The following is a 14,487-nucleotide window of genomic DNA, read 5'->3' as shown; positions in this document are numbered from 1 at the left end:
TCAATTTATAAGATGGCTGCTCTTTTAGCCTTTTTTCATTCAATTTGTCGTGTCTTGCTTCTGTTAATTTCATTTGAGTCCTCACTGATATGCTCCCAATCTTTGTTTGAATAAGTAGTTTGTGTTCCTCTTGATAGGTTTATTTTTTACAGCTTCTTGAATTTGAACTCTAGTCATCACATTTACTAGAATTGTAGCCTTGTAGGCTTAGTTTTAGATCCTCTCAAGCCTTGTAGCTTCTTGAATTTGAACTATAGTCATCACATTTACTAGAATTGTAGCCTTGTAGGCTTAGTTTGAGATCCACTCAAGCCAGAAAAAATCTTAATAGTATTCATTGTTGCTTTCTCTTTTCTATAAGGATCTTTTGGACATTCCAAAAGAACATGAGTAACTGCACATTCATCGCAATACCCAAAAATCTTTACACATTCACCCTTGTGTGTGGAAAACTCCTTGGCCAATGATCACGTCCACATTTATAGTATTAACTTGTCTATTGGGTTGCTTGTGGGACACCCCATCAGCTACCTTAATCTAGGAGGATAACCTCTAGCATTATAGTTTCGGCTAGCTATGAACACGAGCGTTTTCTCGTCCATCATATAGTGAAATTTTTTTTGGTTGATATGGTTATGCAACATCATTTGTACTAATCGAGGAAGGATGATCTATGTGAATATACACATTACTCTAGAGTTCCTTCTGATAAAATTTGATTCCCTCGTCATACTATGAAGTTGGTAATAGCATTCTCTAACTTGCAATTGTTTCTATAAGCTATGTATATCTTATGATCGCTCAGTTTTCTAGAGGTAAAGGAGGTTTCTCATCCAACATTGGTTGAGGTTTGGTTGTCTCCCCCTTGGGTCGTGTTGTTTGGGCCTATTTGTTATCTTAGCGGTGGTGGAAATGGTTGCACCCCCAGAGGTCAATATGGCCTTTCCCTCATGTAATTCTTGTTATAAAAACACTCACTCATTTTGTGGTTGGTCCTTTTTCATCAATATCACACCAATTCCAAATGCATTGTGCATTTATAGCTGGGATGATCTTAGTCGAGTGTTACACCATGTGGTGGCATGATTCCCTCCTCAAGTGTCACATCTCCTCATTCGCTATTGTCTTATGTTTGGGTTCTGTCTCTAGTTTTGGTTCATTCTCCTTAGCACTTCTTTAGCCAATTGATCAATGTTTGGCATGGTAAAAGTTTGAACATTCCAAATAATTGTGGATTTACTTGTCATAGAAGAGGCACTACTAGTCACATTTTTTGAATCTTCAATTACCTCTTTATAGGCCTTGTAGGTGTCAACTAGATATAAAGCTTCTCTCATGACTTGTCTCATTTCTCAAGCCCTCTATAAAGGGAATTGATAGCCTCTTATCTTGTGGTAACTATCTCACAAAACACCTTAAGCTTTTGTCACCTTCTTGTTGTCTTTTTACTTAAAAGAATATATTTGGAACATAGTATTATGCATGATTCTCCTTTTAGAGAATTTCTCAGTAAATTCATGCAAAAGTTTCTCTATATTTGGAAAATCACCTCTATTGAAAGGTTGGAATCATGTCAAGTTTTTTCCTTCCAAGGCTAGTCCCAATCCCTTGTACTGTGTGTGGAAATCCATAATCTGTTCAACTCTCAAAACTTGTTTCAAGAGTGAGACATGAGCATATGGATCTCCTAATCCATTATACTTTTTGGAAACACATTTAGCTACCAAAGACATTCACATACATTGTGTTTTGACAACTATTCTCACAACGTTCGGTCCTCTTGCTAGGAAATCTCTAGCCTCATTGCCTCCCACTAGGGACTTTAGTTGGAGTTCTTTCTATGGCCCTCTCCTCAAGACTCGGACCTTTCACCTTTGTCAAGGTAATCGGGTCTCTTGTTCTATATCATGCTAGGAGCTGCACTACCTCTATGCATGTTTAAGATATAAATATTTACACGTAAGAAAGTTGCTATTTCTACCTAGAAATTCCTATTTCATTGCTCGAAAAAAGTATAGTTAAATTTTCCACTCGAAAAAAAGGGATGTAGAAAAAATGCCATAATATTTACATTCAGATGATGATTTTCTCAACCTAAAAAATGTTATTCACACTTTAGAGTGATAAAAGTCATATTTACACTCAATTTTCATAGGTGTAAAAATGTCTAAAACTTGTAGTGTTGGTTTTGAGGAACCCAAGCTTGTTGAAGCCTCCCCTACAAAACTTTTCAAGAATAGGGCGTTCAAGACAAACAACCATTTGAGCTCAATGGATTTCTTCACAAATCTGAATATTAAACACAGAAAGGAGGCCCTTTAATGCATGTAAGGTTTTCCTCAGGCATGTAACCTTGACAATACTCTCTCTCTCTCTCTCTCTCTCTCTCTATATATATATATATATATATCTCGGTTCTAACTCCGAATTTTAGCGCCTCACCTCATGCAGTTCAAAGCCCGACAGTGGCACCATGCACAGTGCTTGTTTTTAGAGATAGCTAGTGTTGATGGCCAGTTGCAATAATCAGTAAGACTCAAGAAGGAAGAGAGAGAGACATACAGAGAGAGAGAGAGAGATCCTTCCCATGACCAAACTCTATAAACGACATCGACACTATGAAAGGTTGAAGCTGGCAGCATTGAAGAGTTTGGTGTGTGAGGACTGTAAACGATGTTGACACTATGAAAGGTTGAAGCTGGTAGCCTTGGAGAGTATAAAAATGCAGAGCTCGATGGAGCCCAAGGTTAAAAAGAGAGGAGGAAGCAGGTTAGTTCTGCCCCTCTTGATTTGCGAGCAACACTTGAGGAGATCGCATCTTGACTCGCGGGCAGCTTTGAGGAGAGCACCTCTTGAATTGCAGATGCCATTGTGGCTGAGTTGATATATACCTGCCACTTGAGAATAAATTGCAGCTCGAGGCACCAAAGGGAAGGGAAAGGTAAGTAGAAAGGGAGGGGAAGGGTCGTGGCTGCAAGCATTTGCAGCCACGTGGAGACCATCCCTCTCTTTTTAATACAGTACTCGCGCGACCCGCCTACCAGCGGGTCTCGCTCACTCTTACCACCCCACTCTGTATGTGCTTGTGTGTGTGTGTGTGTGTGTGTGTGTGTGTGTGTGTGTGTGTGTGTGTGTGTGTGTGTGTGTGTGTGTTGTGTGTGTGTGTGTGTGTGTGTGTGTGTGTGTGTGTGTGTGTGTGTGTGTGTGTGTGTGTGTGTGTGTGTGTGTGTGTGTGTGTGTGTGTGTGTGTGTGTGTCTGTTTCTCTTTCTACATCTCTCTGTGAGACACACACGATCGACCCTATCACCAATAACCTATGGATACTTATTTACCCATTGTTCAAATGCAAATTTTTTTCTCACTCTGTCTTTGGCCCCTTTAGACTACTCCTGCTACATTGAACCTTTTTGCATCTTTATCTTCTCCTTCCCCTTTTGTGCACGCACACACACACACACAGAGATAGAGAGAGAGAGAGAGAGAGAGAGAGAGATTGCTCTAGGCAATTACATCAAGCCCGAGACCTTTGGAAACCCTCTCTATGACATTAAAATCTACACCTATGTATATGTATAAGTTTTAGATGAAATTGTGCGAGGACTCAAACACCCTAAGTGCACTTATAAAGTTTGATCTAATATGCTCTCACTATTTTTTAAATAGTGTTATCTCTCTTTATTATTTCCATCTCTCTCTCTCTCTCTCTCTCTCTCTCTCTCTCTCTCTCTCTCTCTCTCTCTCTCTCTCTCTCATGTACGTTATTTTGGCCTTTTGCAAACTTTAATATAAAATCTCATTTCACTTCATCTCTCTCTCTCTCTCTCTCTCTCTCTCTCTCTCTCTCTCTCTCTCTCTCTCTCTCCTCTCTCTCTCCTCTCTCTCTCTCCTCTCTCTCTCTCTCTCTCTCTCTCTCTCTCTCACATATATCTCTCTGTGTGTTTTTAAATTCTCTCTCTTGTTTAGGCTATGGATATGCGAGTCTTAGTTTCCTCTTACCCTCTCTGACGGTCATGCATCTCTCTCCCATCTGTCCTTTGCTTTCCCTCTCTCTACCTGCTGCTCACGGTGATGCCCTAAGCTCCTATCAGACACCCACTGTATCAGTGATGACACACCCCCACGTAGTTCCAATTAGTAGCAACTCAAGATTCATTTTAGCATCAGACAGCCACTGTATCAGTGATGACACACACCCCACATAGTTAAAGTTAGTAGCAACTCTAGATTCATTTTAGCATCTCCTTTTAAAAAAAATTAGACATCGACACCTTGAAGATGTTAATATATCATTCCATCTCTCTCTCTCTCTCTCTCTCTCTCTCTCTCTCTCTCTCTCTCTCTCTCTCTCTCTCTCTCTCTCTCTCTCTCTCTCTCTCTCTCTCTCTCTCTCTCTCTCTCTCTCTCTCTCTCTCTCTCTCTCTCTCTCTCTCTCTCTCTCTCTCTCTCTCTCTCTCTCTCTCTTCTTGAACATAAATAAGTTAAATGGAAAAAACCAGAACACTAGTTTTGATTAATTAATAAAATATATCTAACACAATTTTGCTTACCTAGTTAACCCCACTGAGAATCGCTCTCGACCACCTGTTGACTCGATAGCTCTGCAATGAGTGAGAAAATGCTCTCTCTCTCTCTCTCTCTCTCTCTCTCTCTCTCTCTCTCTCTCCTCTCTCTCTCTCTCTCTCTCTCTCTCTCTCTCTCTCTCTCTCCTCTCTCTCTCTCTCTCTCTCTCTCTCTCTCTCTCTCTCTCTCTTTTTGAGTCCTTGCTAGGGTTTTAAAAGCCCTTCCACTTCACTAATATACCCTTGCTATTCCATGACACTCTCTCTCTCTCTCTCTCTCCTCTCTCTCTCTCTCTCTCTCTCTCTCTCTCTCTCTCTCTCTCTCTCTCTCTCTCTCCTCTCCTCTCTCTCTCTCTCTCTCTCTCTCTCTCTCTCTCTCTCTCTCTCCTCTCTCTCTCTTCTCTCTCCCTCTCTCTCTCTCTCTCCTCTCTCTCTCTCTCTCTCTCTCTCTCTCTCTCTCTCTCTCTCTCTCTCTCTCTCTCTCTCTCTCTCTCTCTCTCTCTCTCTCTCTCTCTCTCTCTCTCTCTCTCTAAGTCCTTGCCAGGGTCTAAGAAGTCTGCTTTTATTCCCTCCCATTCTTCTAATACATCATGGCTCATTAGCTGGCTAGTCTCTGGTTGGTCCATCAAAAGCCAACTCTTTAATATATTGAAACTCACTAACCTATAATTATGCTATAGATTAACAAATTTTTTTTGGTTCCCTGCCAAGGTTGTATGAAGTTTTATTCCATAAAACACTCTTCTAAACCTCCTAATACCTGGTGAGTATTGGTGATATTGGTAGTCTTTACCTAACCTTGTGGAGCTATGGGTGAACAATATCCTATAGGCACTGCTCTAGAAGTAAATGCACCACGACCCTGTTGCTGTACTGGTTTTTGGATCGACTCCTGCAAGGGCGTATTCCCTGCCACCATGAAGTTTTGATTGGAATCTGGGGCTAATTCTTCCTCTACCCCTAGACCTACTCTATTGCTCATTGCTACTGCCTACAAGTGCTACAGATGCAGAATGGAGCAACCTAGAATTCTATAAAAGGTGAGCATTCGTGCTCACTTTGCGTTCATTTAGCAAGTCATTCACCGTGTGTAGGCTTTTTTCTTCTTGTCTATGAGTGAGGGTTATACACATCATCCAAATGGCATGCAGCAAGAACGTTGGTGCTGGAACCTCAGAGGTATTCCCGAATGATTTCTTTCATGATTCAAATGAGTAAACTAGGATTTAACTGATGAATTATTGGAGTTGTTTGATCAAACTGTGGTTGGTGATGTTTCTATATGGTTACTGTAGTTCCTTATGGGACTTCTGTGTATTAGGTTTCCTTTGATATGCTAGGTTTCATACCTTCTAGAAGGCAATGGGATATTGGTCCAATTGGTAGCCTTCACAGTTGGCAATAAGATGTTTTATGGTTGTCCAGATTGAAACTACGATTGATAATATGTAAAAAATACCTATGCTCAACTAGATATATAGAGATTGAGCTTGTGTTTCTTTATACTTTCTGGGATGGACTGAGTTATTGGTTTATTTTGTACTTTGTTGCCTACACAGAAGGTGATGATATGTTTTGTAGTTGCTTAAACTACAATTTTTTTAAAACTTTAGTAAACAGGATTTGTTGCAGGGAATTTTGAGATAATTTACACTAAAAGGGTTATTGGTTTATCTTAAAGACCTTATATGATATGACTGGATTTTACTTGCTTAAGAAAACTGGTCACACCTGATGATCCTTGGTAAAAACCCTTTGAGTTGATCAGGTCTGGGCTCAACTATTTGTGGTTTCCACTGGACTTAAACACTCTGCTGACAGTTAAACCCTATGAGGTATTCTTGTGGTATACTCTAGCTTATCTTGGCATACTGGGTACACCATGGATTTTTTCATATGGTAGGATGGCCCTGTTGATCACTTGGATAACAGTGATTGTATTTCTCTCATCCTGTATGGATGCATGAATTGATTTTACTTCTATGGTATTGTTTTAAAGCTATCTATGGTCTTTATGGGCTTGTTGGGGATGTAGATCTGAAATCATGGAATGGATCATCCTTCATACTTAAATTCCTATCTCTATATCACTTTGATTTTGTCTACCAGGTTAGTTTTTTTGGGAGATAATTTGGTATCTTGACTAGATGAGGTAAAGCTTCTCTCTGCTTCAATCTTCACAATAAGAATGTATAGCAATAATGGTTGTTGCTTTCTTGATAGCTGTCATCACTTGCAATGAAAAATATTATTGCTGGTCTGGAGTTTTACAGCTGATGCTTGGGCTTTTTTTGGGAGTATCTAGCTTATTTTTTAAAAACATTGGGTAGATGGCTTATTACCTGCTCTCTTTTTTAAATTAGCTGGTTGTAATGCTTATTGTTAGTAGCAGCTATATTGACTGGCTTTTTGGACTTTTTGGACCTACTAACTATAGAGCAAATATGTGAGCTTCAGTTAGTTACCTTATCAGCTGGGCTTGTAATCTGGTGACCTAATTAATACCAACTTATGTAATGGGTTGATGATATGATGTTTTGCTTAAAACAAGTGCAGCCTAGAGTCTACAACTCTGGTCTTGGATCTTGAAACTAATCCTTGTTTGTTTTTAATACTGTGACATAAAAATATGTTTGGTTTAGCTTCCCATGACCTAGGAATGACTTTCCTGGCTACTTTCTGAACTAAATGTTTACTATGACAGCTTGAGTTAGCCTTACTAACCCTGCTGGTTTCTTTATATTCACTTGACTTTTTTCACAATTATTTGTTGTTTTTTTCTGAGATCCTATGGGGATGGATAAACACTCTGTAAACCTGAACTTGGCAATATGAGAAGATGATTGAACCTGTCATTTAACCGACAAATGTTGGCCTCACTTCGAATTAGGCATGAAGCTGCTGATATTATTGGGGCTCTCTTGCTGGTTTTTGCTGATATTAACTTGGATTTTTGTTGGTATTAACGTGGTTATTCCCATACTTGTCTTAAACTTGAACTAACTCTAATGGTTTTTTGTTGTATAAGGGACTATATTGATTTTCCTTTGGTTTGCTGATCTTATATTAAGCAACTTTGTGAAGACTGGACTCTGTTGGTTTGATTTGGTTTTACCCAATGAATCTCGACTGACATTTTGACTGTTTTAAACTTGCTGATGGCAGTAACCTAGCACAACCATAATGGTCTTTTTTGCTATACAGGGATGTACTAGTCTTAAAAATGTTCTTTTTAATCTAACTTGATTGGACAAGTACTTTGTTAACTTGAATTGGCACTAATATAATCTCTGCAGCTAATATTGGGATTCTTAGCTTATACTTGTTGGGTTTTTTTTTAGTTTTTCCTCCTGGACTGTGATGTGCTAAGCCTCTCCTTGCGGGTCCTAACCTTGGAAATATCACAAATAGTGGAAAGAGTTGTACTAATCTTCCTTTAGTTTGCTGGTCTTATATGTCTTTTAAGCAACCTTATGGAATATAACTCTGCTTGTCTAACTGGATTTTACTCAATGTTTCTCTGCCGACATATTAAGATTGGATTTGGGTTTTTTCTGGTCTTACCTTGTTAAGCAACATTGACTGGTCTACCTCTAATAATTCATATATATATACTTACTACGTTTTAGCTAAACTTATTGTTACTCTGCTCGTTAGATCCTAGTTGATATCCAACATACTCTAACAGTTTTTTTGCAGGCTTGGAATTCAAATTAACCTCTCTACATAGAACCATGTTTTGACTTTAAATATGGCCAGTTAATCATTACTGTGAGATATTTCTTGAAAGCAGTAAACTTACTGAAGTGGTTATAGAAATGAATCAACAAAAGACAAATATTTTGCATCTTTAACATAAACAGCTGTTAAGTTTTTTCTCTTTGGGCTTAGGTGACATGGATGCAACTAGAGTCACCCAAGATACCTACAATGCTATTTGAAAGCTAACCAATATGTTGTTTTCTTATTGTGGATGCAGGTAAGGGTGCTCTCTCCTACGTTTTTAGATGGGAAAATTGGACATTTTGTGCACTTACCTACTGATATTATACAGGACCTGTTTACTCACTATGGCCTGTAACTTTTTGATGTATCACTTGGATACACTGTCTAATTGATATATCACTGTTACTATAAATGTAGTCTATGGTCTTTGTATCTTTTGAAAGGTCTCATGTGCTACGGTATGTAATTTTAAATAACAGACTCTCTCTCTCTCTCTCTCTCTCTCTCTCTCTCTCTCTCTCTCTCTCTCTCTCTCTCTCTCTCTCTCTCTCTCTCTCTCTCTCTCTCTCTCTCTCTCTCTCTCTCTCTCTCTCACACACACACACACACACACACACACACACACACACAGGCTAACCGGCTGCGTATTGCTCCCGCTTTTCCATGTTACCAAGCATGGATCCATTGCATGCTCAAGTAGGTGAGACGCGGCTTAGAGACACACACACACAGGCTAACCGGCTGCGTATTGCTCCCGCCTTTCCATGTTACCAAGCATGGAGCCCCTGCATGCGCAAGTAGGTGATACGCGGCTCCACACACACACACACACACACACACACACACACACACACACACACACACACACACACACACAGGTTAAGTAGTGCATTAGAAGCATAAATCCAACGTTCTCTAATGGATATGAGCATAACCTCTTTAATGCTCCATGATTGTGTAATTAGCTTCTAATTAGGGAGAGGATTGGTCCCCTGGCGTCTGTTCCTTGGAAATGTTGGTAGGGGATAAGAGGTAGGTTTGAGGACTAAGCAGCAAAGCAGCCAGCTCTAGTCTCTCTCTCTTCTCTCTCTCTCTCTCTCTCTCTCTCTCTTCTCTCTCTCTTCTCTCTCTCTCTCTCTCTCTCTCTCACACACACACACACACACACACAAAGGCTATAAGAAGGAAAGTAGCGAGCTCTAGTCTCTCTCTCTCTCTCTCTCTCCTCTCTCTCTCTCTCTCTCTCTCTCTCTCTCTCTCTCTCTCTCTCTCTCTCTCTCTCTCTCTCTCTCTCTCTCTCTCTCTCTACGCATTGATGTAAAGACATAATTTTTTTGAGCAATGGAAGGTTTTGCTGTAGCAGCATCTCAAAACTGAAAAAACTGTCAAAACTTTGCGTTTTTGTTGCCGACTTGAAGGCAATGTCGGACAAAACTCACAAGGGTGGAAAACCCACACTCGCCATGGAGAATGATGCAAAATCTCCTAGGAATTCGGATGCTAATCTAACCACATCGTCTACAACAAGGGAAGCAATGATCATGGCTTACTTGATCTCATTACAAGAAATCGTCAACAAGCAATGTGAAGAGTTGCACGCACTTGCAATAGAGAATGGTACTTTAAGAGTTCTTGTTGTGGAGAATGAGCACCTCAAGAAGGTTCTTGAAATGCAAACAACATGCTTGGTGCATCTTGAGAATGAAGTTCAAGAATGTAAGCGCTCTCTTGTGGACATGAATGTATTGAAAGAGCGCTTGAGAAAAGTTGAGAGTGATCATGTATTGAAAGAGGAAATGATAGATACAATACGACATGATGTATGTGAGATGAGAAATGCATCCAAATCATGGGCTGATATATGTAAGGATAATGTGGTTTCTACATCTCCTATCATGCAATCCGTTGTGCAAGCAAAGAATGTAGAGAATGTGGACACTAAAGAATTGCAAGAACGATAAAAACGCTCAAAGAACATCGTCATTCGTGAATCAAGGAGAAAAGCATGGAAACACCCCAATCTCTTGCGGTTGCTATTGAAGAGTCTTTTGCTGCACACTTGGCATGTGTGGAATCATGGCTTATGGTGCACATTGAGTTGGAAAACAAGGAGTCCCTCGCTCGGGAGAAAGACCTATTGTATGTACCATGGCTGATGAGGTAAAGAGAAAGATCATCCTTGACAATAGTTGGATCTACCTCAAAGGAACGGGATGTAATGTATATGAGAATCGCACCTGCAACAAAATGTACGTTAAAAAGCATATGAGGAAAGAACCAAGAAGGTCAAGGTGTCATCTCAAGAAGAAAATTCACTTGAGGAGGATGCAAGTCCACCCAACAAATAGGGACACGTGATCTATGAGACCAACTCACGCTTGCAAATAAGATTTTGGAATTGTAATGGCTATCCATGGAATGCGGGAATTGGCATTGATGAGCTTACCAATGACTCCGAGGTGATACTTCTTGTCGAAACATGGGAGCATGATGCGCAATGAATTCTTGGATCTGACAAATATGATGTGCATTCTTTGATGTGGACCAAAACTGCAAAGCAACGTAGAGGCCAAGGAGGCGTAGCATGTATGATCAAAAAGGGTTTGACAGATGTTTCCATTGTCAAAGAAGATAAGTATAAACGCTACTTATGGATGGAAATCAGCCCAGCCAATGGTCAAGTCATGTTTGTGGTTGGTTGCTACATTCCTCACTATGAATCCAACTTTTATGCTCGCTTGGATATGGATAGAGATAAGCCCTTTGTTGAACTAGAGGAAGACATTGCTCATTACAAGGACCAAGATGAAGTCATTGTCTTTGGAGACATGAATGCTCGCACAAATAAGTTACAACATGACACACAACAAGTTGACTGTTGAGCTATATATAGAGATGCTATATATAGCTCTCAACATGTTGAGCTATATTTAGCATCTCTATATATAGCTCAACATTGACATGCCGCATGTCTCAAGAAGAATGGATGACTCATATATGTATAATCAAAGTTCTAATGATGCAAAATAATTAGATCACTATGGAAAGTCACTTCTACATATGTGCAATAGTACATTGCAAATGGTGTATCTTTATGGCACGGCACCAATGACTTTACATGTAGAAAGCACAATGGTGATAGTGTAATCAACTATATGTTGTTTTCGGAAGCCACTATAGAATGCATACAAAGCTTTACACTTGGTGAATGGAATCCGGAATCGGATCATAGGATGCTATGTATTGACCTCAAGTGTGGTAAAAGACCCGAGCATGTAGCCTCCAATCATGATGTGAATCATTCGTACCTACGTCTAGACTTCAAACGAGCACTTATATATGTTGATATGGTGGACCAAATGCTAAGCATGACAGAACATCAAGAGAGCCCAACATTAGAATGCAAGGGAAGAAGTAATTTTCTTTTGTGCAAGGGAATGCTTTTCGGTGAAACAAATGTCTTGCAAAAGATCTAAGAAAGGTAGCACCAAGAAGAAATGGTTCGACATGGAATGTAGTCAAGCCTTTCGCGAAAACACTTGCTAAGGTTGGATGCAAGCAAAGACAAGGAAGGTTACTTGGAACATTCACACACATACAAAGCACTTATTCGAAAAAAGAGGAGAAGGTGGGAAGTCAAAAAACAACTTCTTTTAGCGCAAGAAAAAGCACATGCATATGGCAAGTTTTGGAAAAATCTAAAAGGCAAGCGTATTGAGAGCTTTGCTGACTTGACTCTTGAGGATATGTATAGGTATTGCAAGAACATCTATGAGCAACCCAATGTTGATAATATGGAGTGTTGTAGCTACCTTCCATTTATGCCTCCCTTCTTTACCATTGAAGATGTATGTTGCGTGCTTGAGAAACTTGCTACCCGTAAGGCAGGGGACCTTCAAGGTTTCAATTCTGAAATGATTAAATGTACAAGCAAGAAAAAAAGATATTGGATATGCGATATGTTTAACCTTGCACTTCAGCATGGCATGCCTCATGATTGGAATGAAAATTGGATCAAACCTTTGCACAAAGGAGGAGATGTAAACAATGTGAACAACTACCGCACTATAATGGTTGTTCTTTGATGGCAAAGTTATTTGGATGTATCATGGAGATGAAGATAAGTGAATGGGCTGAAAATAATGGAAAATGTGCACTAGTCCAAGCAGGTTTTTGAAAGCATCATAGCACTATTGATCACCTTGTCACTCTTGGAGTTCTTATGGAAGTGTCTCGATTGAAAAGAAAAAAGTTGTATTGTTGCTTTGTGGATTTCAAGAAAGATTTTGACATGGTACCGCGAGGAAATCTTTGGAGACGTATGCAAAGCCTTCAAGTGCCGAGAGAATTTATGCATGCAGTCTTTCGCATCTACCAAAAAGTGATATGTCGACTACATATGGGAGATGGAATTTTAGAATTTTTTGCAAGCACCATTGGTGTCAAACAAGGATGGCCACTTTCCCCAACCCTCTTTGGGCTACTCATTGATGAATTTGAATGCATGGTTCTTGATTTTATGCAACAAGAAGGCATAGAAGAGGTTAAGATTGGAAATGCGGTGATCATGCTTTTGCTTTATGCCGATGATGTAGTGCTCTTGGCACATACCTTAGAAGATGCACAAAAGCTTATGAGTGTCTTGGAACGCTTTTACCTACATAGCGGGATGATCGTAAATGGATCCAAAACCAAGGTTATGCTTGTAAAGACCCTCAACAATGAAAATCCATACAACAATGAGCAACTTGAAGTGGTAGATAGCTTCAAGTACCTTGGCCTTGAGATTCCATCCAATCATAGATGGAAGGATTGCACAATGCGTTGCTTGAAAGCCGGAAAGAGGGCTTATTATGCATTTGAGAACATGTGCAATGTTGGAGAGATCAAGTGTTGGGCTCTCAAAAAGTACCTCTTTGACACATTGGTGACACCGGTGCTTCTTTATGGAGTGGAGGTGTGGGGTGGTAGCGTCGGGAAGTGTACTTGGAAAGAGTTTGAGAATGTCCAAAAGTGTTTTCTCACCAACTTTTTCCAAGTCAAGACACAAACACCCTACATGCTCTTACTTCTTGAGTCCGGATCGTTTCCCATTGAGGTCTTGGGCATGCAAAGGATTGTGAAGTACATGCTTAAGACACAACGTAGCCCTTTGTATCGACTTCCTAGAATCGCATATGAAGCAAGTCAAAAGGTCCAAAAGACATGCAAGAGCAAAATATTAAGTTCGGGGTGGATGCTTGACATCAAGAAATGGTTTGGAAGATGGGATGCATGTCACTTCGTCAAGGATGCGTCGATCGACTCCCAAGTTAATGAGGCCTTCTTACAACGCCAATGTATCACGGCTTGGGAGAAATCCGGAGGTTCTCGCTTCAGCCATTACACCACACACATTGCCCCAAACTACAAATCTCTCTTCGTCTCCGAGCGCGGTAACCAAACCCATCCCTACATCCTTGAGCCCATCCCATTGAGTGAGATCAGCACCATTGCCTCCATTCGTCTTAGCTCGCATTCTCTACGTTGCGAGATAGGACGTTGGGGCAGTGGCAAGGAGTCTCATCGGCTTTGCACCTTATGCCCTCGTCAAGTGCAAGAGAGTGTGTACCACACACTACTTGAGTGCTCAGCTTTTGACCACATTAGGTCCTCTTTTCCCCATATATTCATCCATGAGCTCTCCCTACATACCTTCCTCTCCCAAACACGATGTGGACTCTCTATTGTGATTCTCATTTCAACCCTTTTTTGAACATCGAGAGTCACTTATGACCTCCACTCACACCATGTGACATGTTCATTTGGTCCCATAGGTCATATTTGACCTCCGAGGATGATAATAGAACTATCTATCTATCTCTCTCTCTCAAGTCTTGGCTCAGTGCACTCTCTCTCTCTCTCTCTCTCTCTCTCTCTCTCTCTCTCCTCTCTCTCTCTCTCTCTCTCTCTCTCTCCTCTCTCTCTCTCTCTCTCTCTCTCTCTCTCTCTCTCTCTCTCTCTCTGAGGCTAACCGGCTGCGTATTGCTCCCTCTTTTCATGTTACCAAGCATGCGCAAGTAGGTGGGATGTGTCTCGTATTGCTCCCTCTTTTCATGTTACCAAGCATGCGCAAGTAGGTGGGATGCGTCTCATAGAGAGAGAGAGAGAGAGAGAGAGAGAGAGAGAGGAGAGAGAGAGAGGAGAGAGAGAGAGAGAGAG

Source organism: Adiantum capillus-veneris, chromosome 10 (genome assembly GCF_014529385.1).
Source record: "Adiantum capillus-veneris isolate H3 chromosome 10, ASM1452938v2, whole genome shotgun sequence".
In the NCBI taxonomy this organism is placed as follows: domain Eukaryota; kingdom Viridiplantae; phylum Streptophyta; class Polypodiopsida; order Polypodiales; family Pteridaceae; genus Adiantum; species Adiantum capillus-veneris.
The sequence above is the reverse complement of the archived record's forward strand: the minus strand, read 5'-3'. Positions refer to the sequence as shown.